This window comes from Capra hircus, chromosome 28 (genome assembly GCF_001704415.2).
Source record: "Capra hircus breed San Clemente chromosome 28, ASM170441v1, whole genome shotgun sequence".
NCBI classification, from domain to species: domain Eukaryota; kingdom Metazoa; phylum Chordata; class Mammalia; order Artiodactyla; family Bovidae; genus Capra; species Capra hircus.
Window position 1 is genome coordinate 2,723,829 of NC_030835.1, and position 23,080 is coordinate 2,746,908.

The 23,080-nt window shown below is 45.0% G+C and overlaps 1 protein-coding gene across 1 annotated transcript in view; it reads right to left on the reverse strand.

The window, feature by feature from the left end:
- Positions 1-8,259, reverse strand: part of WDFY4 (WDFY family member 4) — a 253,777-nt gene extending 245,518 nt beyond the window's left edge. The window contains exon 1 of the mRNA XM_005699347.3: positions 8,160-8,259. The gene's annotated coding sequence lies outside the window, so the exon portion shown is untranslated. The remainder of the gene's footprint in view (positions 1-8,159) is intronic.

The window sequence follows — 23,080 nt, forward strand, 5'->3', positions numbered from 1 at the left end:
CGCAGAGGGAAGGAGCTGGTACTGGGGACGATGGACAGGCGGTGAAGCTGGGAGAAGAGAGCGCTCACAGAAAGAGTCTTGGGAGAGGCAGCATAAGAGAAGGAGGAGACTGCGACAGGCTGGAGAGAATTGTTCCTGGGAAGGGCACACAAAGGGACGAGGGACCACAGATGTGAGGCTGAAACATGGGTGGTTCGTGCCACTGTGGGGGATGCAGGGTAGGAGCAGGGTGGAGAGTGTGGGCAGAGGCTAGGGCACAAAGGTCCCCCTATCCTGAGCTGCCCCATCCCATTCCTCACCCTCTGGACTCCCTGGGGGAGTGACATCTCTGGGGACTTCACGGCATCCTTATTCTTCTCAGGCCACTTGTTCAGGTGAAAGAGATGAAAGATTTCCAGGATTGGTTAGCTCATACAGTCGGCCTGTTTAACTTATTAAATTTCAAGTATTATTTGGTCAGAAAATAAATACAAAAACAGCTCATTAAACTTTCAAACATACCTTGAGGTATGCATTCCTGACCTGTAAGAAATTAAGCATCTCTTAATTCTCATGGAATTCATTTACTAAAGAAATTCTTTCAAGGATTACACAGACGGAAAGATATATACCATGTTCTTGGATTGGATGAATCAATATTGTCAAAATGACTATAGTAGCCAAGGCAATCTACAGATTCAATGCGTCTGTGTGTGCTAAGTCACTTTAGTTATGTCCAACTGTTCACAACCCCATGGACCATAGCCCACCAGGCTCCTCTGTCCATGGAATTTTCCAGACAAGAATACTGGATGGATTGCCATTTCCTACTTCAGAGGATCTTCCCAACTCAGGGACTGAACCCACATCTCTTGCGTCTCCTGCATCGGCAGGTGAATTCTTTACCGCTGTGCCGCCTGGGAAGAAACAGCATGGTACGGCACAGAAACAGAAATATAGATGAACGGAACACGATAGAAAGCCCAGAAATATACTCATGCACCTATGGTCAATTCATCTGTGACGAAGGAAGCAAGGCCACACAACGGAGAAGAGATGACCTACAGAAGAAAGGGGAGCCTGAGAGTGAAAGTCACGGTGAGCAGACAGGATTTGCGGAGTCAGACGTAAAAGCCCACATTTTGGGATTCCCAGACCCATCATTCTCACTCAGGACCTTTTGCCTAGAACTGCTGCACTTACCACTTTTCTCCTTGTGTTGACCTTATTCATGAACACGCTTTCTCCTACTCATTCCTGCATTTCCTCCTTAAATTTTTATCCATATAAAATGCCACGCTTATTTAATTCATGTTGGGGTGGTATTAAATACACACATCAAAAATTATACTAGTCAGACATTTTAAATCGTGTGAGGAAAGACATTTTTCTAGGGAGGGAGGTGGTATTGTAGCCAGGTTTGGGGAGAGGGGTCCCTTCCCACAAGGGGAAGCAGTAGAATCACTCTTCAGGGTAACTGCCCTCCCACTCCGCCCCAGACCCAAGAACGGAACCTTGGACCCATTTCAGTTCCCCTGATGTGGTCAGTATGTCACTTATATAATGGAATGCTTCCGGGAGACACGTGCATGCGAGGAAAAACTGAAGTAAAATAACAGACTGTGTGTTCTGATTTTTTAAATTTCTTTTGAACGTCTGGATATTTGCCCACCTTCATTGTCCTGGTTCTTTTCTCCCCCTTCGCTCTACCCAATGGCAGCGGCAGCAGCGCGCATAGCTGCTGCGCCTGCGCAGGACGCCCCGCACTCCGGCATCTGCGGAGGAGCCTGGAGCTGCGTGGCTCCATCCTCCCGAGCTTGGGCTGCTGTGCCCTGTCCCATCACTGCCTTCCGCCATCTTCTAAAGGACGCAGCATGTTATTAGGCCCTGCCTTTAATACACTTGTCTCCCAGCTGCCCCATCCCTGCTACCCCCGCCCCCGGGTCCACCTGGTTTCTGCACCTGGGGCCACTCTCAACTTCATCTGGTCCACGCTCAGAGGTCGGGGGAAAGCCCTGTGTGCTCACTGTAGCGTTTCGACATTATTAACCTCTGATGTGCTCTGACCATCCTGTAACAGTTTCTCCGTGTGTGTCTGTTCTCCGTCTTTGACGGCAGATCTCTTTTTACTGTATTTTGTGCATATCCTTTAAAAAACTGACATTGGGGTGCTACTTGGACTATATTCTTAATATTGAAAATACAAAAATCAACAAGGGTTTCCTGCCCTTTTTTTGTATACTACTTTTTACATCCAAGCATACGTTACTTGCAATTGACGTACAAAGTCTTACTGCAGTAAGTGCCTGTCATCATACCATAAATATATTCTATGTTGCCCTTTTCCTTAAATTATGAGATTCAGTAATGGAGAAGGATTCTTGGTCGATTGCCCATAACTGATTCTCTTACTCTCTATGAACAGGATGCTCAGGGCATCTCCACTGTTGCTATGGGCAGGGCTGAAAGATCCCCTCGCAACCTTTGTGTCTGCTGTAAATTATCTATGAAGATGAATTTTCAAAAGAAGGATTAGCCATTGGCCAAGAGAGAAGAGCAGTTTTCACACTTCTGCCACACACTGACTGCATCTTTCTAGAAGTGTTCCATCAGCTTTTTAGTGGTAGCTAATGCAAAGCACACAGACTTTAACATCTGGTGGAACTAGGTTCAGATTCCAATCAAGGCATTTAATGTCTGAGGGTAAAGGACTTTACCTCTCTGAGCCTCCATTTTCTCATCTGTAAAATGGGAGTGATGAAACTGATCTCACTGTGGGGATCAAATGAGATTGCAAATACCAGTGCCCTACCCAATGTCTGGCTTATTGTAAGTACTAAATCCATTCTTCTTATCCTCCATACTTTCTCCTTGGAATTATCTAGGATGAGGGACTTTTCACTTTTCTAATTTCCCATCCTTCTTGAACCATTTTCCTCATGAAAGTCTTAGCCATGGAATAAGAAGTATCATTTCTCTGAAGGGTGCTTCCCAGCAGAAATATAAAACCAACCACAAATTCAAGCCACATGTGTAATTTTAAATTTGGGGGCAACCACATTTAGAAAGTAAAAACAAATAGGTTAAATTAATTAAATCTCTTTATTTAAATATATTTAAAAATATATTTTATTTAAGGCAATATATCCAAAGTATTATCATTTCAATATGTTATCAGTATTTTCAAGTAAAGATAGTCCATATTCCTCTTGTTGTTTGTTTTTAATATCTTTGAAATCGAAGGTGCATTTTATAACTTACAACACAGCTCAGACTGGCCACTTTTCAGGGATGACTACAGGCTATTGTATTGTATAACATAGGTCTGGACTTTGAGACTTAAGTGTTTAACAGGTATATGAAGGGCTTAGAAATGTTACTCAGAGACATCATTTCCCATGTTAAATGCAGGGGCATTTTGATAGTTTGCAGGACCCTTGGAGGGAGACAACCAAAGTAAGGCCTTAGTTGTAAATAAAATGGATGTGAGCTCTACAGTGAGGCTCAAGGACCTCTGAGGTGCTCATCTTCCCCCTTCCTCTCCTGCACAAAATATCTCTCCTCCTGAAGCTGAGTCCCCTTAAAATCAAGTTCCTCTGATGAGTTTACCATTAACCCCTTTTCCAAAACTTTATAAGAAAGATTTTGTCCAGCACCTATTCCCCTCAGGATTGAAGAGTAACAAATGAAAAGGGGAATTGAAACCAAGCAGGACCCTACAGGGCCCTCATGGGTAAAGAAGACCCTCCATGTCCCTCATTTCTTCTTTGTAGCAAAAAAAATAGACTTTAGTCTCCTAAAGCTTCTGCGTGTTCCAAGAAGCAGACTCATGCAGTTAATGATTAGGAAAACAGAGTCACAGGACTCCAAGCTCCCCCGCAGAGAAATAGATAACAATCTGATGCATCTCTTTGAGTTGCTCTGTAGCAACTAAGGACTGCCCCCACCCCCAGGTGAAGGATGGTAACCACATGCTGGGCATGTAGATGTCCCCAGACTGGTTGGAACTAGAAAGCTGATGACTGAGATGTTCCAAACATCACCCGTTACCTCACCATCAGCCAATCAGAAGAAGGTTCATGAGCTGATCACATAGCCTAGTACCCTCTCCCTTTGACCTTTTTTTGCCTTTAAAAACCTTGTGCCCCAGCCAGCTAGCAAGTTGAATTTGAGACAAGTCTACAACTCCTATCGTCTAGTCAGCGCCTCCTTGATGAATAAATCTTTCTCTGCACTAAACTCCAATGTTTGTTTGTTTAATGTAACAACAACCCCTCTCCCAAGTGGCCACATGGCCTTGCTTTTCTACCAAAAGGCCACTTGAGGGAGAGGGTGCCAAGAATTCAGTCCTCCACTTGATATCTAATAGGCATCTCCATCTTTATATGTTCAAATTGATATTCTGGAATAATCACCACCTTGCAAATCTGTTCCTTGACAATTCAATTCTCTCTGTTGCTCTAGACTCATCTTTAATTTCTCTCTCCTATACCCAACACTTGCAATACTGTCAAATCTCTCTCAAAAAATATCCAGACTCTCACCACTCTCAGTTCAGTTCAGTTCAGTCACTCAGTCGTGTCCAACTCTTTGCGACCCCATGAATCACAGCATGCCAGGCCTCCCTGTCCATTACCATCTCCCGGAGTTTACCTAAACTCATGTCTGTCGAGTCAGTGATGCCATCCAGCCGTCTCATCCTCTGTCGTCCCCTTCTCCTCCTGCCCCCAATCCCTCCCAGCACCAGAGTCTTTCCCAGTGAGTCAGCTCTTCTCATGAGGTGGCCAAAGTACTGGAGCTTCAGCTTAAGCATCACTGTTACTCTTTATCTCTGTTACTATCACTTTGGGGCAAACCACTGTTACCTCCAGCCTGGGTTATAACAACAGCCTCTTAACTGATAATATTTCTTCTTCCTTTGTTACCCACAGAAAGTGATTTTTCTTTAAGGCAGCATGTATCAGCAAGAGTCAAAAAAACATATTTTTGAAGACAAAGGCAATAATATAAAAATCAAACCAATTAGGAATAAATCTAGGCAAAGTATGCACTAATTTTATAAAAGGGACTAACCGTATTCATGAATTGGCAGAGTCATTTTCATAAAGACATAACTTCTCTTCAAATTATATTTCTAATAAATCTGAGCAGAACTTTTTTGTTGAAACTGAGAAGCTGTTTCTAAAATCCATATTAATAAAAAAGGAAACAATATGTCAGGACAGAATGGAAGAATAAGAAAAAATGAGGAGACACTTCCTAGATAACAGAACTTATTATAAGCTTCTGGTTAATAATATTATTTAGTGTTAGCAAAGTGTAGAAAAACAAATTGACAGAAGACAACCCAAGAGCAGACCCACCACACATGCCAACTTGATTTACAACAAAGTTGTTATAGATTAGTGACTAAAGAAAGGCCTTTTTGGTTTATGGAGCTAACCCTCCTGGTTATCCATATGGAAAGGACTAAGCAAAATAAAACATTACCCACTACCTCACACCCTACAGAATAATCATTTCTAAGTAGGACTAAAGACTAAATATGAGTGGAAAATTACTTTTTGAATTTAATAATAAAAAAGAATAATTTTATGACTTTACAGTGGAGGAGAATCTCTTAGATAATATTCAAGTTTATATCATGAAAGATCATTATGGGTAAATTAAGCTTGTTTGAAACTAAGAAATTCAATCATTAATAGAAATCACAAATAACATAAGGAGACAAGGCACAAACAAGAGAAAAGTATTTACAATATATATAGATAATGAAGAATTAACATCAGAATATGTACTGCATTACAGAAAACCAATAAGATAAAAGACAGACCCCATAGAGAAAATGATTTGAACAGGAAAAAGAATTTAGAATGGGCAAGGAGGATATAAACAGATGACCAAACTCAGTATTTCAGAAAATGCAAATTTAAAACACAGAAGGCTTTTCATTTGCTCGGAATCGGTATAAAACTCCAACAAGATCAAATGTTGGTGAAGATGTAAAGCAAGAGAAACTTTTACATATTGCTGATGGGTGGGTAGTGTTACAATTGACTTGAAAGAGGTTTCGCTATTATCCAATAAGGCTGAAGATTTATATACCCTACAACCCACCAATGCTACTTCTAGGATACATACCCCAGAGACTTCTTGCACAGGCGCCACAGGGTATATGCACAAAGGAGTCTCCCAGCAATACTCACTGGTGCTGACAGGACCAAGCAACTTATAAACGAAAAAAACAAACCCCAGGAGTATCCCAGCGCCCACTGGCAGTATACCGGGAGAGTATACTGAGGTTTATTCGTGTATGACAGAATATTACCCAGCAGTAAGAGAGCTCCCCAGGTGGTGGTAGTGGTGAAAGAACCCACCTGCCAGTGCAAGAGACACGAGTCGCAGGCTTGAGCCCTGGGGTCGGGAAGATCCCCCGGAGGAGGACATAGACAACCACTCCAGTGTTCTTGCCTGGAGAATCCCACGGACAGAGGAGCCCGGCGGGCTGCAGCCCACAGGGCCGCAAAGAGCCAGACAGGACTGAGCGGCTTGGCACGTCCAGCAACAAATGGGGATGCATTAGAGACACTTTCAATGATATGGAGAAATATTCTTCTTCATTATTCAAATATTATTCGGGCACATAATTCTGATGAAATTAGCAAATCTTAAAAGAATGTTTAATCACTATTGATAAAGTTCAAAACCATGAGCAAGCAAATAACAGATTTAGCAGTTTAAATATACAAGGTCGAATTGAAAGGAAAAGCAGGAGAACAATAAGCTCAAAATTGAGGGCAGTTTTCTCTGAAGAGATGGGGAAGGATGAGCAAACAGAGGGCTTCACAGAGGCTGGTGCTTCGAGACAAAACCGAGGTGACAACACTCAGGGCCATCTTCATTCCTTACAGCTTATATATGTCCTCTGCATTCTCCTCTCTATCTGCTCACTATTTCATGGCTTTCCAAGCCGACCCTGGGCAGGAAGGCCCTCCTTGACCTGACCCCGCCCCAGCCCTCTCTGGCCAGGTCACGTGGCTTATTCCTTACCCCTGTCTGCCACTCTGGCCTCCACCAGTCCTCTGCACCTTGGCCTTCTCAGGTCCGCCTGCCAAGAACACAGCTCAGAAACACACTTGGCTCAGGCCTTCCCTTCCTTCAGGCCTCCACTTAGAAGACACGTGCCTTCCTGGGCTTCCTGACCCCCTTCCCCTACCCTCTGCTCTCCAACCCACTGGATCCTGCAGCACCAAGCACCACCCACCCCTGACCACTGACCTAGCCGTCTTTAGCACAGCCTGGCGGGAAGAGGCTCTCCATAAATATCTGTTGACCAATTAAATGGATGACTATGTAGAAAATCATATTAAAGTTGAAACTTTATGGAAAAGGTAACATGTGAACTTCTTAGTTACCAGAGTAACTCCTCATGGTTCAGAGAGGTTGGGACAAAGGATTGGTTGTGTGTTCTATAAGATGCAATTTTAGGTGGGAAGATAAGCGTTAATTCTTGAACCCCCTTGGTCCTGTTGATTCAAAAATACTGATGTTTCTAAGGCTTTAATGTGGTAAATCAGGTGAGGGGAAGACAGCCCCAAGGGGCACCTACTTATCAGACCCCTAGGAGTAACTACAGGGCCAGGTCGGAGCCATCTCTCTCGGTGACCCGTCTGAAGTGACCCCCACTGTTCAGCATCTTTCAGAGGCCCACACAGCAGGTGGACAGAGGAGTCTCGTGGCCAGCCCTCTCACTCCAAATTTGGCCCACACAGGCCCGTATCCAGCCTCTCCTAGGTGTGGCAGGTCATATTCTTTAGCAGAACTCTAAGAAAGGGCTTGACCTGAGGTAGGAGGGTGAGGAACAGTGCTGGAGCCTGGCCCAGCTCGGCAAAGCCCAACAGTGACAGACACCCCAACAGTAAGACATCCCAACAGTGGGACACCCCAGTAGACTCAGACACTGGAGGAGCCCTAAGCATATGTGCCGCCTGTCCTACACACACTTCCTGCTCCTCAGCTTATCCCCTCTCCCACATCCACAAACTCAGATCAGGCATGGCGGTCACATGCGCTCCCATGCTCAGCTTTCCAGGAGGCGGCCCGTCTGCTCGACCTGGAAGGCAGGACACACAAGCCCACTTCTATGCTGGCCTGGCATGGCCAAGGACAGGATTGCCTACCTGGAGTGTGTCCGTCAGGGCCTGCAGATGTCAGATGGCATGGGCACCCCCATACCTCCCCCTCAGGCTTAGGGGAAGAGGACCCAGCTCAGAACCTTCAGTCTTTCACCGTGTTTCACTATGAATCACTGGGTTTCTGCTCATTTCCTGGAGAAAGCAGAAGTGGAGGGTCGGCAGATGCCTGACTCTGCCCACTTCCCAGCCATCAGCAGAGCTGCCTGAGTTCTGACTGGTGACTTGGGCCCTGCAGAAAGGCCACTTGGGGCAGTGTGGTAAGCAGTGCTGGGTGGGGCCAGGGGCGAAGAGAGAAAGCTAGTAAGAGGAGATACAGAGTCAGAGTTCATCCAGCCCTGCGCTGCGGAGCTGCACGTTTCCTCCTTAGCTTGGCGCCGCTTCTCCTCTCTGAGCCTCTGGGAAAATAAAGATAATAATGGTGCTTCATGCTCATGCTTAGCCACTCAGCCATGACTGACTCTTTGCGACCCCATGGACAGAGGAGCCTGGAAGGATTCTCCAGGCAAGAATACTGGAGTGGGTTGCCATTTCTTTCTCCAAATAATGGTGTTTAGGTGAATTTAATTAGAAGTGTGTCTAGAATACATCTGTGGACATTGCATGAATCCATCATCTTCCTCCCTAAGGCCCAGAAGTAGCTTCCTACTTGGATTCCCTCCTCCTCCATCCTCAGGACTAACCTGGACCACCCATTAAGGGAGTCCTCAGATGGCCAACAGTGAGTAACATTAAAGCAATGATGAAAGAAAGTTTAAGCAGTAGAATAACATTCTCTAGGATTCAGCGTCAAGATCCTTACTCCTTTTGGATTATCATGCTGAGTCATCCCATATCATCTCTCCACAGCATCGTCCATGTAGGAGCAGCCAGTGTGTCCACTCAAACACAATGTCTCTCTGAGTCACATGGGCAAAAGCAGTGGTTAGCGTGAATGCCTGATCCTTAAAGACAGCGCGTCACCTGATCCTAGTTCACAACAAGCTGACCATTTATGACTAACTGTTAGTGAGGCAACGTCATCTTTTATGAGAGGCAAAAAGGCTCTGAGATGGGTTAAGAGAATGAAAACGTTTGTAGTAATATCTCAACTCTTGACGGTAAAGAATTGACAGTAGATAGTAATCAAACTTGGAGAAGGCAATGGCACCCCACTGCAGTACTCTTGCCTGGAAAATTCCATGGACGGAGGAGCCTGGAAGGCTGCAGTCCATGGGGTCGCTGAGGGTCGGACACGACTGAGCGACTTCACTTTGACTTTTCACTTTCATGCATTGGAGAAGGAAATGGCAACCCACTCCAGTGTTCTTGCCTGGAGAATCCCAGGGACGGGGGAGCCTGGTGGGCTGCCGTCTATGGGGTTGCGCAGAGTTGGACACGACTGAAGCGACTTAGCAGCAGCAGCAGTAACCAACCTAGGAGACTTGTCCAGCTTAAGTCCTAGTCACGTGCCCATGTTCACCTCATGCCCATTCCCCAGCAGGAGTCATAGGTACCAGCATCTCTGCTCAAGTTCTCATTTCTCATTCCACCATTCATGAGTAGAAAGGAAGCTAGAATGATGACTGCAAGGGTTGTAGATAGGAGGGGGCATCACAGATGACCCTGAGACACGCAAGAGGCGTGTGGAGCAGCTCAGGTATCATCTTGCCAAGCCAGAATGGGCTCCAGGTTTTTTTAGCAGCCAATTAAGATCCATGGTCATACTGTGTGCGAGAGCCATTGTGCTGTAGTGTGCACCATTATGAAGAAAAGAGGTAACTTTTTCAGCATCTGGTGCAAGACCCTTTCCTAGGGAGATGTCTGCTTTTGTTGACCAAAATGATAAGCAGAATCTAGGCTTCTGGGTAAAAAGTCTGGGTTGAAATTCTCATTGCTACCCAAAAGGAATTAACATCTTTAAGTGTAGTTCTTATTTGTGGAATGGAACCAATGCAATGTACAGAACAATTGAAGTAATATTTGTAAGAGGATTTTTTAAATGCTAAATATGGCTGTACTGGAGACTTTCCTGCTGGTCCAGAGGTTAAGACTCCACACTTACAATGAAGGGGGTGTAGGTTCAAGCCCTAGTTGGGGAACTAAGATCCCACATGCCACATAGCCAAAAGCAAGTAAGTAAATAAAAATTGCTGTACAAATACGAGTCATTATTATTACTGAGAGAGTTACCCATGCTTAGTTAGACACTGAAGCTGCCAGGACAACCATGAACTGAACATGTCCATACATGTAAATATGCATTTTTGCTGAGAGGAAATGTGAGATACTGTAGTTTTTAAAAAATATCTAAAAATAGGAAGGATATTCTGCTCCCAGTTATGACAAGAGATAACCTCCCATTGAAGGCTACTCTAAAATAGGACAAATATATCAGACAATTGTTTTCAGGCATTGAATAGCAGGCATCATAAGACTAATCCTTGAAATAAGAAAAATATAAAAGGTGAGCCCCATAAAGTGAGCCCGTTGCTTTGGCTTTCTTCTTACGAGTGCTTCTCTGCCATGGTACAGGGAGGCGAAGCCCCAGGGGCAGTAGTATCCTCCAACTAAAAAGATGTAAGTCAGAGGGTTCCAGGTTTCTTAAGAAGCTAGAATTTTCAGAGCAGGGGCCTGAGAAGAGTGTGTTTTATGGGAATTCATTGTGTATGACCTCGACCAAGGGTTGTTTATACATGCATGGGGTAAGACACCAAACACCAGAGGAGGTCGCCTGCTCCAAGGCTGAGGACTGAGATAACAGAGATTGGGCACTGTTGGCAACATTGGAGTTCCATCCCATCCAGAGTGGCAAGACCTCCCTGAGCATCTTGGGATTTCATCTCATACTCCAGAAAAGCCAAATCTGAAAACTAAGAACTAGAGCCTAGAGTAGGAGGCATGAACTAGAACAGGTTCTTACCTGAAACAAGAGCACACTGAAAAGAAAGGTGAAAGTGAAGGTCACGCAGTCGTGGCCGACTGCTTGTGACCCCATGGGCTATGGAACTCTCCAGGCCAGAACACTGGAGGAGGCAGCCTCTCCCTTCTCTAGGGGATCTTCCCAGCCCAGGGATTGAACCCAGGTCTCCCACGTTGCAGGTGGATTCTTTACCAGCTGAGCCACAAGAGAAGCCCAAGAATACTGGAGTGGGTAGCCTGTCCCTTCTCCAGCGGATCTTCCTGACCCAGAAACTGAACTGGGGTCTCCTGCATTGCAGGCAGATTCTTTACCAACTGAGCTATCAGGGAAGCCTAAAAGAGCACCAACAGAGAATAAAAGCAAGTCTGGCAGAACCAAAAGGATATTCCAGTTATTCAACTGTCAACCAGGAAAAAGCTCATCACTCTTTAAAGGAGGAAGGCACTGCAGCACCCCTGCGTGTGGCATCCACACTGTCCAGCAAACATCGGAAACTGGCAGAGATCTGAGAGTTCAGAAAAATGTGGCTCATAAGAAGAGACACGACCGTCAGTAGAAACAGACCCCAGGATGGATCAGATGTTGGAATTATCACACGAGGACTGTAAAGCAGCCGCTGCAAATATATTCAATGACTTAAAAGATGGCCATAATAATTGAAAGGTGGGATATCTCAGGAAGTAGATGGAAGGTATAATAAGAAGATCTGGATGTAAATTCTGGAAGTGAAAAACATATCTGAAATGAATATTTTACTAATAGCCCAAGAGTAGATCCGTGAGTGAAAATTTTAAAAAAGAAAAGTTAAAGAAATTGAAGACTGATGAACAGAAATTATTTGAACATGACTCTCTGAACAAATATTTGAGCAAACAATCTGAACAGAGAGAAAAAAGGTTGAAGAAAAATAAACACACACTCAGTTGTCTTCAGGACAATATCAAATGGTATAATATACGCAAGTCCCAGAGAGAAAGAAGAGAGAGAACAGAACCAAAAAAAAAAAAAATTTGAAGAAAAATATTTGAAAATTTCAGTTTGTTGAAAAACAGCAACTTGCAGATATAATAAGCTTAGCAAACTCCAAGAAGAACAAAATAGATAGTTCCTGGAAATCAGAAATAAAAAGAAATTATCTTAACAATCACAGAAAAGAAATCACACATTGGGGAATAAAAACAATATTAGGCATATGTTTTATCAGAAACAATGGAAGTCATAAAACAATGGATAGCTATCTCTTGTATACTAGAGGGAAAAAATTGTTAACCCAATTATCCTTAAAAGAAAGGAGGATGAAACAAAGTTATTTCCAGATCTATGACAGCTGAAACCATTCATCTCCGAAAGGTCTGCACTACAAGAAATTCTAAAGGAAGTTGTTGAGGCTAAAGACACCAGATGGAAACATGAATCTGCAGAAAGAAAAGGAGAACACTCCTTATGGCGAATCTGTGAGCAGATATAAACTGTGTACCTTTTTCTTAACTTCTTCAAAAGACGGTAACTGTTTAAATCAAAAAGTGTAACACTGTACTTTGGAATTCACACCACCTCCAATCCATACAAATTGTAGGCGAAACATAGATGACAACGATGGCACAAAAGATGGGATGAATGGAAACAAGCTGTTGTGAGGTCGTCACATTTTACACGAAATACTACTTTATTTAAAGCTCTAAGTAGTAACAAAATCGTGGTGTTTATAACTTTGTCATGAAGATGTCAAGAAAGTCAAAGTCCAGTTCTAATCAACAAACTCACAGTGAGCATCTATTCTGAGCCAGATCCCAGCTAGCTCCTAGAGAAACAGAGATGGGTAGAGCAATCCTGAATGAGGCAGATATGCAACAGTCGTTCAAGGGGGCAGCCCAGTAATATGCCAGCCTAACCCACTATTAAGGGAGAATGCATTTTGGTGGGCCATCAGTCTCTGCCATACTCCATCAAACTCTTTTCAAAGACATTGGGATCTATACTCTGAACAATGTACAAAAAAATTAATAATATTTCTCTGGCTTTTAAAAAATAAGTCAGTTTTATACATGTTGCAAAAAAGTATAAGAAATAGAGAATAAAATAACAATTAATACTGTAAGTACCCTAAACAGCTAAGCGCTAGCCATGTTGAGAACAGCTTAACATTTTTCCATGTTGGCCAAATTATATTTCTTTGATCTTAATTTTTTCTTAATAAATTTAAAATTATGTCATAAATTTTACTTCATAGCCTATTTGGTCTTTTTTCTCTTAATTCATCATAAACTCTCTGCCATTTCATTATTACAATGTATTTTTTCCACCAAGTTAGGATCAAGAAGAAGGAAGACTGTTTACACAGCTGGTGGGTGTTTTTTTAAAAACCTGGAGAGAAAGCAACTCTCTTGGAACTAGTTGTATTTCCGCATTCCCCATGAGGACTGTGATGAACTCCAGAAAAAGAGGGTATTTTCTCAGAGATGGAGGGTATGAGTCCTGGAACGGCTGGAAAACGCCTCCATGGGACACCAGGAGCCCGTGGGAACAATGCCAGCTACTGCTGCTGACATGGGGAGACTTGGAGAAGGGAGAGAGGATTGGAAAACTACAAATGGGCAAATAATTTTCTAACTTTCCAAAACAGTTGGAGGTTGGAATCTATAAATCCTTCCTGCAAAGGTAGTACTGGCATCAAACTCAAAAGGAGCCCATCAAAAAGATAAAGAGAAATTGTAAGATACAATTCAGTTAAATGCAAGCTATTCAATGCGCTTCAATCAGCGTAACAATTTGCCAGGATTAAGTCCTAGGCTAGGTTAAGTTCTACAGGCACAAATGATGGGTAGCAACGGCTTCCCCAAGGAGCCTTCAAACCAAGAACAACTTTTAGGCTAAACTTACTTATCTTTCTTTAAAAAAAATTTTTTTTTTAATTGAAGTATAGTTGATTTACAACTTTGTGTTAATTTCTGCTGTACAGCAAAGTGATTGAGTTATACATATATACATTAAAATTTTTTTCCATTATGGTTTATCATAGGATATTGAATATGGTTCCCTGTGATATCCAGTAGAACCTTATTGTTTATCCATTCTGTATATAATAGCTTGGATCCGCTGATCCCAGACTCTCAACCCATTCCTGCCCCACTTGCCTTCCTTCTTGGAACCACAAGCCTGTTCTCTCTGTGGGTCTGTTTCTGTTACGTAGGTTTGTTCATTTGCGTCATATTTTAGGTTCCTCGTGTAAGCGTATCACCTGGTATTTATCCTTCTCTTTCTAACTTACTTCATTCGGTATGATCCTCTCTAGCCCCATTCATGTTGCCGCAAATGTAAGCTTACTTATCTTCGGTGGATGAGAAGATATCGCATCACTGTGGATATGAGCTTCTGTAAGGCATTGGTTAGGCCTCTCCTGGTTGACACTTCCATTTATTCCACCTCTGTCTCCTCAGCACCACCGTATCACTGACACTGTGCAAGCTGTTGGGCTGATAAGATCCAGCCTGTCTTTAGGGAATTTACAGATATCACACACACATACCCCATACAGATCTCAGCCACTATGTATAGCCACACATCTGTCACGCCAAAACGGTTTTATTTTGGGGAAGTAGGAATAGAGGGCTGAAACTTCAGTTTAATTCTGAGTGACTTTATGCCCTCACACCATTAATGTGCCACTAATAGAAATCAGGGCCTCCCTAAAGATTCTCGTTTCGGGAAGATCTCATGGGACCACAGTGAGAACATCAGGAAGAACCAGACTTGGAATTGGAGAAGACTGCAGCTTCTGGCAATAAGGAAAGGGAAATACTGGGTTCTGAAAAGATTCATGAGAAACTTATTCAAGAAATAGTACAGAAACAACGTGAATCTCCATGACAAAAGTATCAGTCTCATTCCTACCTCATCCCACATAGGAAAAAAAATCAAGGTGTTTCTTAGATGAAATGAAAAGGCTACAGACGTCCCCGGTGGTCCAGTGACTGAGACTTTGCCTTCCAACGCGGGGGGTGTGGGTTTGATCCCTGGTTGGGGAGCTAAGATACCACATGTCTCGTGACCAAAAAAACCACACAATAAAACTGAAGTAATATTGTAACAAATTCAATAAAGACTTGAAAAATGGACCACAATCAAAAAAAGGAAAAGCTAAAACTCTAATGCTCCTAAGAGGGTATCTAGGTAACCTGAGAATAAAGTTCCAAGCACATCAAAGTAGTCAGAAACACCTCCCCTGGCACCGAGAGGACAGAGACTGCTGGGAGATGGCACTGGAGGCCCCCCTCCCCCCAGAAGCAGACGGGCAGGAAGGGGGAGACACCCTGAGGAAGGATGTGCCGGAGGGGAAGCCCGGGATGGAAGCATGCTCAGCTCTCCCGGGTGGTGAGCAGTAGGATGAGACAGAGCAGGGGCGTCCAAGGCTCTGATATGCACCCTCAGAGGCCAGGCTGAGAACTAGGACTGACTGCATGGGCATGCGCTGAGTGAGGACGCTGGTGGGCGGCGGTGCCTGGGCATGGTGGCTTGGACATCTTGGAGGGAGGCTGGAGCAGAGAACGAAGAGACAGTTTCCAGAGATAAGACGTTGCTCCACTCTCCTTAGTGAAGCCTTAGGAACGGTCTGGATGGGAGGTGTGTCCTCGACACCCTGGCCCCCCAACCCCCACCCAGCTACCTGGACTCTTGGTGCTTCTTCTACACAACTTACTGGGTAGGTTTTTGGTGGGGGGCACGGAAAGCCAGTGGCTGGCTTGGTCCTCGCAAGCAGGAGGCACTGTTCTCTACTCCCCACCCTGTGCATCTTTCCACATGAGGGACTGGCTGGCTCCCTCCCTGGCTCACAGCACGCACAGCAGAACACAGCCCCAGGTCCTCCTCACATGAGGTCCAGCCTCACAGAGATGCTCTCTACTCCCCATCTCTGTTTGGATCAGTGAACAACACCTGGACCAACCAAATGTGGCCCAGATGGGACCTGGGAAGTGACTGTGATTAGGTCCCTGTGGGCCAGTGGGTCAGGCCCCTGGTCTGAACAATCACTGGTGGGGGAAGTGCCCACCCATCTCACACTGGGCAAACCAGGCTGCCCAGCTACAATGGCATGGAGGCGGGGTGGGGGAAGGGGTGCAGGAGAGGCTGTTTCATCTGTGAGTCTTACTGTCTGCACCCCAGCCAGATGCTCACACCCCAAAGTGGTCATCTGCAGCCAGTCACTGCTGAGACAGCCAAACATGTTTTCTCCTTGAGCTGGAGGAGATGCTGAGTAACATGCCCCCATGTCTGACTCTGGAGGGAGCGAGAGCCCCAGGCCTGGGAGGCTGAGGCTGGTGGGTTCGGAAGGGCTGGGTGAGCTTAGCAGCACTTCCCCACCCTTCCCCAAGAACATCACTGAGAGGCAGGGCGGTGGAGCAGAAAGGGCAGAGTGAGCGAGCTTCCGTTCTTGGAGGTGTGAACTCTGTCTGTCAAGGTCGGATGCCTCTCTGTGGAGGAGCCTCCCTCCTAGCTCCTGCCAAGATTGATGAGATGATGTGAAGCCTGCTAGCTCCTGCCAAGATTGATGAGATGATGTGAAGGAAGGGAGCAGCTGTATCACGTCCCAGGGCCAGTCCTGGGGTCCTGCGTCGTCTGTCTCAGGGCGCAGACCCCAATGCTTCCACAGCCTTCCTGGAGGCCCCTCTGCTTTGGCACAGCCCCCTCCGGATAGGAACTTTCGGTTGCAGTGGAAGAGGCGGGCACGGGGTACTGCAGGTGGGGCTGGCTGCACGCTTCAGCAGCCACCTCGCCAGGTGGTCTGCGGCCCCTGTGGGCCTCCGCTCAGGCGCAGCTCCCGGACGTGCCCTGCAGATCAAGACCTTGCGCAAGAGGTCAACGTGAGCGCCACGCACCAGCAGGAGCAGGGCGGCTACATTTCCCACCAGAGGCTGTGGGCTCACATGGACCTGTGCTCTCCCCCACCCCCACCCCCACTCCCAGAGCATCGTTCCCAGCGGCCACGAGGCCTGCCCGGGGAGGGGACGGGTCCAGGACCAGCCACACCGTGCTGGGGAGCACATGGGGAAGAGCAGGAGGGAAGACGCTATCGCAGGCTCATTCCTTAACTGCGCTGAGACTGTTTCCTCATCTGAAAATGAAGACAATTAAAGCAATGTCATAGGGATTGTGTGTTGATGAGAATTAAATGTGCGTCACTATGTAAAGCTGGCAGGTCAGGGCACCCTCCCCTTCCCATTAGGGCCCTGCTTGGGGTGACTACAGAGAACAATTCGAGGGACCTCAAGGGACTAACAAGGGGCGGGGTGGTGGGGACGGGGGTCCTTCCTCGCCCCGCCCTGCCCCTAAATTTCTGGGAAACGGTCCCCCTCCTTCAGGCTGTATACTGCCCCCTGCTGGAGGTACTGGGAGCCATGAGGCTCTCTAAGGTGGGAGCCTTAGGCGTATGGACTTCTTACACGGGCAAGCACAGCGTTTCCGGAGGGGAGGAGAGACAAGCGAAACAGGAACTTGCCATAATAAGCCGCCAAAACGCAGGGCTCTGGATAAGGAGTCTAACCACCCTGGACTTTCCATGCACACGAATTCAGGGTCATGAAGAATAATTTATAAGATTGCATCGCATGGCTAAGTACAATGTGCAGAACGTTGTGAACATGTGTGGCCACTCCCCTGTGTCACAGGAGAATCCCCCTGGCTGGGGAGCAGAGGTGGAGCCCCTGGAGACGGGAAAGAGGGATTGAATATGACTTCAGGCCTTTCGGGATGTTTGCATATGTGGTCGAAAGCAAAGTATACTGTAAAAGGGATTACCTCAAAATATACAGGCCAGGCCAGAAGTCGCTTTTTTTTTTAAACAGTGCAAAGTGAAGGTGAAAGTCATTTAGTCGAGTTTGACTCTTTGCAACCCCATGGTCTGGAGCCTGCCAGGCTTCTCTGTCCGTGAGATTTCCCGGACGGATTTTCCTTCTCCAGGGGATGGAACCCGGGTCTCCTGCACTTCAGGCAGATTCTTTACCATCTGAGCCCCCGTTTTTAACAGTACTTATGTTTTTGTTTTTTGGTAATTTTTACTTGTAAAATTATACCTACACATGGAAGTAAAATTCAGTTTATAAGAACATAAAAAGTACTTTCTCTTTTATCTATGATCATTCTCCCCTTTGCCCAAATAATAACTAAAAGCAATTGCTTTTCGATCTTCTGATGGTTACCGTTACAACTTTAACACTTTGCCTTTAGGATTAATTTTAGACTGTACCTTTAGACCTGCAGACTTGAAAAATAAGAAAATTAGCATGCTTACACTATTTTTTCCCTCTCCTATATGCCTTCCTGATTTGTAATTATATTTTGATTTTATTCCTCTAAATGTTGCCTTTCCAGCTTTATTCATTGCATTTTTATAATTCCTGCTATAATTTCCTTTCTGACTTTGAACAGTATGTTCACTTTTCCGTGAACTACATTAAGACTGTTTGCTGCTCTACGAGACAAGGACACTAGCTTAGCTAGTCTTCTTTCTTTCCCCCTCCCCTTATTTTTGCTTCTTATATCATTGTTTTCATATCATCACGGTTTAAAATATTTCTGTTAGCTAACTAAAAGAATCTTTCTTGCTTTATCAATACACTGACTCTAAAAACTAGAAAATGAATAAACCACATTGACAATATTGTGGTTTCAAATATTCACTCTAGAACCAAAAAAACATGATTGACTCAGAGAAAAGGAAAATATTCCTGTGTTATTAAAGCTTCACAGTTAACTACATGTTATATAAACTTATCAATAGACAAATCATATTTAAAACAAAGGTAGTAAGTACTCAGAATCAACTCATTTAGTTACATTGGCCTTGGGTTCTGTTGAGGCCACCAGCGCCTCACACAGCTGCGTGGTGGGCATGCTCTATAACAGTGCCCTGATGCACACCTCCCAACTCTGCACTTAGTGATGTCATGCTGGTATTTTTTAAACTGGCCATGGTGGGAGAATTTACACTATGGAAACTGGAAAATGCTACCAACAAATACTTAAATTATTATTTTGTTGACTGACCTTAAGACAGTAGTGGAGAAAGCATTAGTAATGTTGTTCAGTTGCTCAGTCGTGTCCAACTCTTTGTGACCCCATGGACTGCAGCACACCAGGCTTCCCTGTCCTTCACCATCTCCTGGAGTTTGTTCAAACTCATGTCCACTGAGTCGGTGATGCCATCCAACCATCTCATCCTCTGTCATCCCCTTCTCCTCCTGCCCTCAATCTTTTCCAGCATCAGGGTCTTTTTCAATGAGTCAGCTCTTCGTATCAAGTAGCCAAAGTATTGGAGCTTCAGGTTCAGCATCAGTCCTTCTAATGAATATTCAAGGTTGATTTCGTTTAGGATTGACTGGTTGGATCTCCTTGTTGTCCAAGAGACTCTCAAGAGTCTTGTCCAACACCATAGTTCAAAAGCATCAATTCTTTGGCGTTCAGCTTTCTTTATAGTCCAACTCTCACATCCATACATGACTACTGGAAAAGCCATAGCTTTGACTAGATGGACCTTTGTCAGAAAAGTAATGTCTCTGCTTTTTAATACACTATCTAAGTTTGTCATAGCTTTTCTTCCAAGGAACAAGCGTCTTTTAATTTCATGGCTGCAATCACTATCTGCAGTGATTTGGGAGCCCCCCAAAATAAAGTCGCTCACTGTCTCCATTGTTTCCCCAACTATTTGCCATGAAGAGATGGGACCAGATGCCATGATCTTAGTTATGGATGTTGAGTTTTAAGCCAGTTTTTTTACTCTGCTCTTTCACCTTCATCAAGAGGCTCTTTAGTTCTTCTTTGCTTTCTGCCATAAGGGTGGTGTCATCTGCATATATGAGGTTATGGATATTTCTCCCTGCAATCTTGATTCCAGCTTGTGCTTCATCCAGCTCAGCATTCTGTATTAGTAATGTAGATAAAATTTAAATTGCGCTGAGTCTATAGCTATCGTGTTGTGAATAGCACTTAAAAAACAGAGAAAATATTTTTCCAGCATCTGAAAATAATCATCCAGTTCAACAAAGTCACTCAGAGCATTGGCAATGGAAAAAAGTACTGACGTACATAGTGCTAAATCTGAAAACTGTTTAAGGAATATAATCTGTATGAGGATGAGAAATAGTTTTACATATTGCATTTAATGATTAGAAATTATTTGGCAAGCCTTGTGTATCAGGATGCAACTCCATTTGTCAAATAAGGTTAAACTGAGACTATACCTTGGCTATATAGTCAAGAGTTTGGCAAAAATTAATGAGTATTTTCTATAAGAATCAATTGGCCATATAGAATTTGCAATAGAAAATCATATATTTCCTTATTATTTCTAAATTATGTGGCACACATCAGTAAAATTTATAATAAACTTAGGCAGATAGATTGTTCAAGAGCCAGTTGTTAGCGTTTACCAGCACAGCACTATCTCAGAGGCTCGCTGTTTCCACCATTATATCACATAGGAAATTAGGAGGAAATGGAGAGAAACGCCTTCTCCTCCCATGCTCCAGGGCCAGCGTGGTCCCAGGGGCCATAGCACTCATTAGAAGGACAGCCAGGACTCTTCATGGAGGACAGAAAAATAAAGGCTGGGAAACAGCAGTGCTGGCTGGGCAGGTCACGCCTCTCTGAGCCTTCACCCACACATCTCTAAAACGGGGCTGCCGATCCCTCCCCCTTGGCCTGCTGGGGCATCTGTGAGTGTGTGCAGGCGCAGTGGAAGGGCTTGCTTCTGAAGGCAGGTCCCTGGCCCCACCACCAACTACCAACAGAACCTGTAGCCCAAACAACACAGGGTCCCCCACTGCCAGGCTCCCCCAGAGACCACGGGAAGCTGCCAGCGCCGGAGCCGTTGCGGAGGCTGGCCTGACCCTGAAGCATGAGGACGGGACGGGAGGCAAGGCCGCTTCTGCTTCCTGCTCACACCCAGTGAGGCACCAGCCCAGGGAGCACATTTGAATTCTCAAACCTCAGCTGCAGGTTCACCAGGTTCTGAAGAACACTGACAGGCAGTTTCATTACAGCTCACTCTGGCAGGGTCCTCTTAAGAGGCACCTTTCTGTCCTTCTGGAGAACCACGAAATGTGGGAATGATCGCTCGCTGCTTGGGGTGGACATAACTGTGTGGCTATGACCCACAGAGACTGCCCTTTTCCTTCAGACCCTCTTTTAGGAAAACCCCAAACTCCATTTTATGTACCCTCTGTGAACCTTTCCTAAGGAAGTGACCCACTATTCAGAAAACATTTCTTATGTATCTACCTCAAATCTTTCTAAAATAATGGAGGAAGGTGGGGACATAAATAAACACGAGAGCAAACATCTGTGTGCAAATTCTCTCTGCATGCTGGAAATGATGTGAACTGTTCAACTACAGGAGACGTTAAAACAACGTGTTATACCGTCATTAACACGCCATTTCAGATGTTATTTTTAGTACCATGATGAAATGCTTGATTTATATGCTCACCTAAGGAGCAGACTGGGGCTTCCTAGGTGGTTCCGTGGTAAAGAATCCACCTGTCAATCAGGAGACACAGGTTCAATCCCTGGACCGGGAAGATCCCCTGCAGGAGGGCATGGCAACCCACTCCAGTATCCTTGCCTGGAGAATCCCATGGACAGAGGAGCCTGGAGGGCTACAGTCCACAGGGTCACAAAGAGTCGGACACGACTGAGTGGCTTAGCACACACACGGTGACTAAACAAGAGAGAGGAGCATGTTGGCAGCGTTATGGCTGTGAGACCAGCCCTGGGATCAGAGCACCTGGGTTGAGTCCTGCCTCCACACCTCGTTAGCTGCCTGACCTTGGGCAAGTCACTTCAGCTCCTTAACCCTCAGCTTTCTCATCGGCACGAGGGACCCCAGCCATACCCTTCTTCATGGGTGGGTGTGAGGACAGTGGGGATTCTCAGCACCTGGTATATGGCAAGTCTTCCGCGTTATCTATAACCAGCATTATTGTTGCATTCGTGCCAAAATCTGTCCACAGAATATACTGAAGGGACACGTCACAGAATGCCCCTAGCAGTCATCGCAGGGTGGAGCAACAGGGAGAGATGTCTTATCCCCACTCCTGCCTTTCTGGGGTAGGAGTCTTTCTCCTCCCCTGCCCCTAGAGCACCTTACGCTTGCCCCCCCTGTGTCTGTTCTGCGAATTGCTGTTAGCGTTGCCTCCTTGCTTTTCCAGTTTGTGAGCTCTTGAGTCAGGGACTCTTTCTTGCTCATTCCGTACCCCCTGCCTGGAGCACAGAACCTGGCAAACAGTAGGTGCTCAGTTAAATGTTTAATCGTCAATGTTTCCAAGTTTTATCAAAGAGTGTCTCAGATATCTACTGGTGTGTGACAAATATAATGGCTTAAAAGAGTAGCTGTTTATCGTATCACACGATTCCATGGGACAGGAAGCAGCCAGGGCTCAGCTGGGCAGTTCTTTCACTCCACATAGTGCGGGCTGGGGGCCACTGCCTGCATTCACTCGGGGGCTGGGAGGGGCTGGAATATCCAAGAATCTTTATTCACAAGACTGCTACCTCGGTGCTCCTGACAACTTTTCCTTCCCCACGTGGCCTCTCATCACTCACTGGATAGAACACACGCTTTAAACCCCAGGGCAGCTGAACTCCCAGGGAGAGAAAATGAGGACGACAGATTTCTTAGAGGCTATGCGCAGAAATTTCAGAGCATCATGTCCCACCTCTTGATGGGAGAAGGGGAGTTATATATACTAATTATCATATGCCTTTTGCCTTTTGATCTTTAGAGAAATCTTTAAAAGGATGATTAATAATATACATTAGCAAAGTTTTAACATCCTAAGATGACCTTTCTATGTGCATACATAATAGATTAGGAATGTATATAGTTGCTTTTAGTGAGCATTCACTATTTTATATTCTATGTTTTAAACTTTTCATTTTGAAATGATAATAGATTCACAGGAAGTTGCAAACATTATCCAGAGTTCCCAGTACCTTTCCCCTAGTCTCCCCCGAT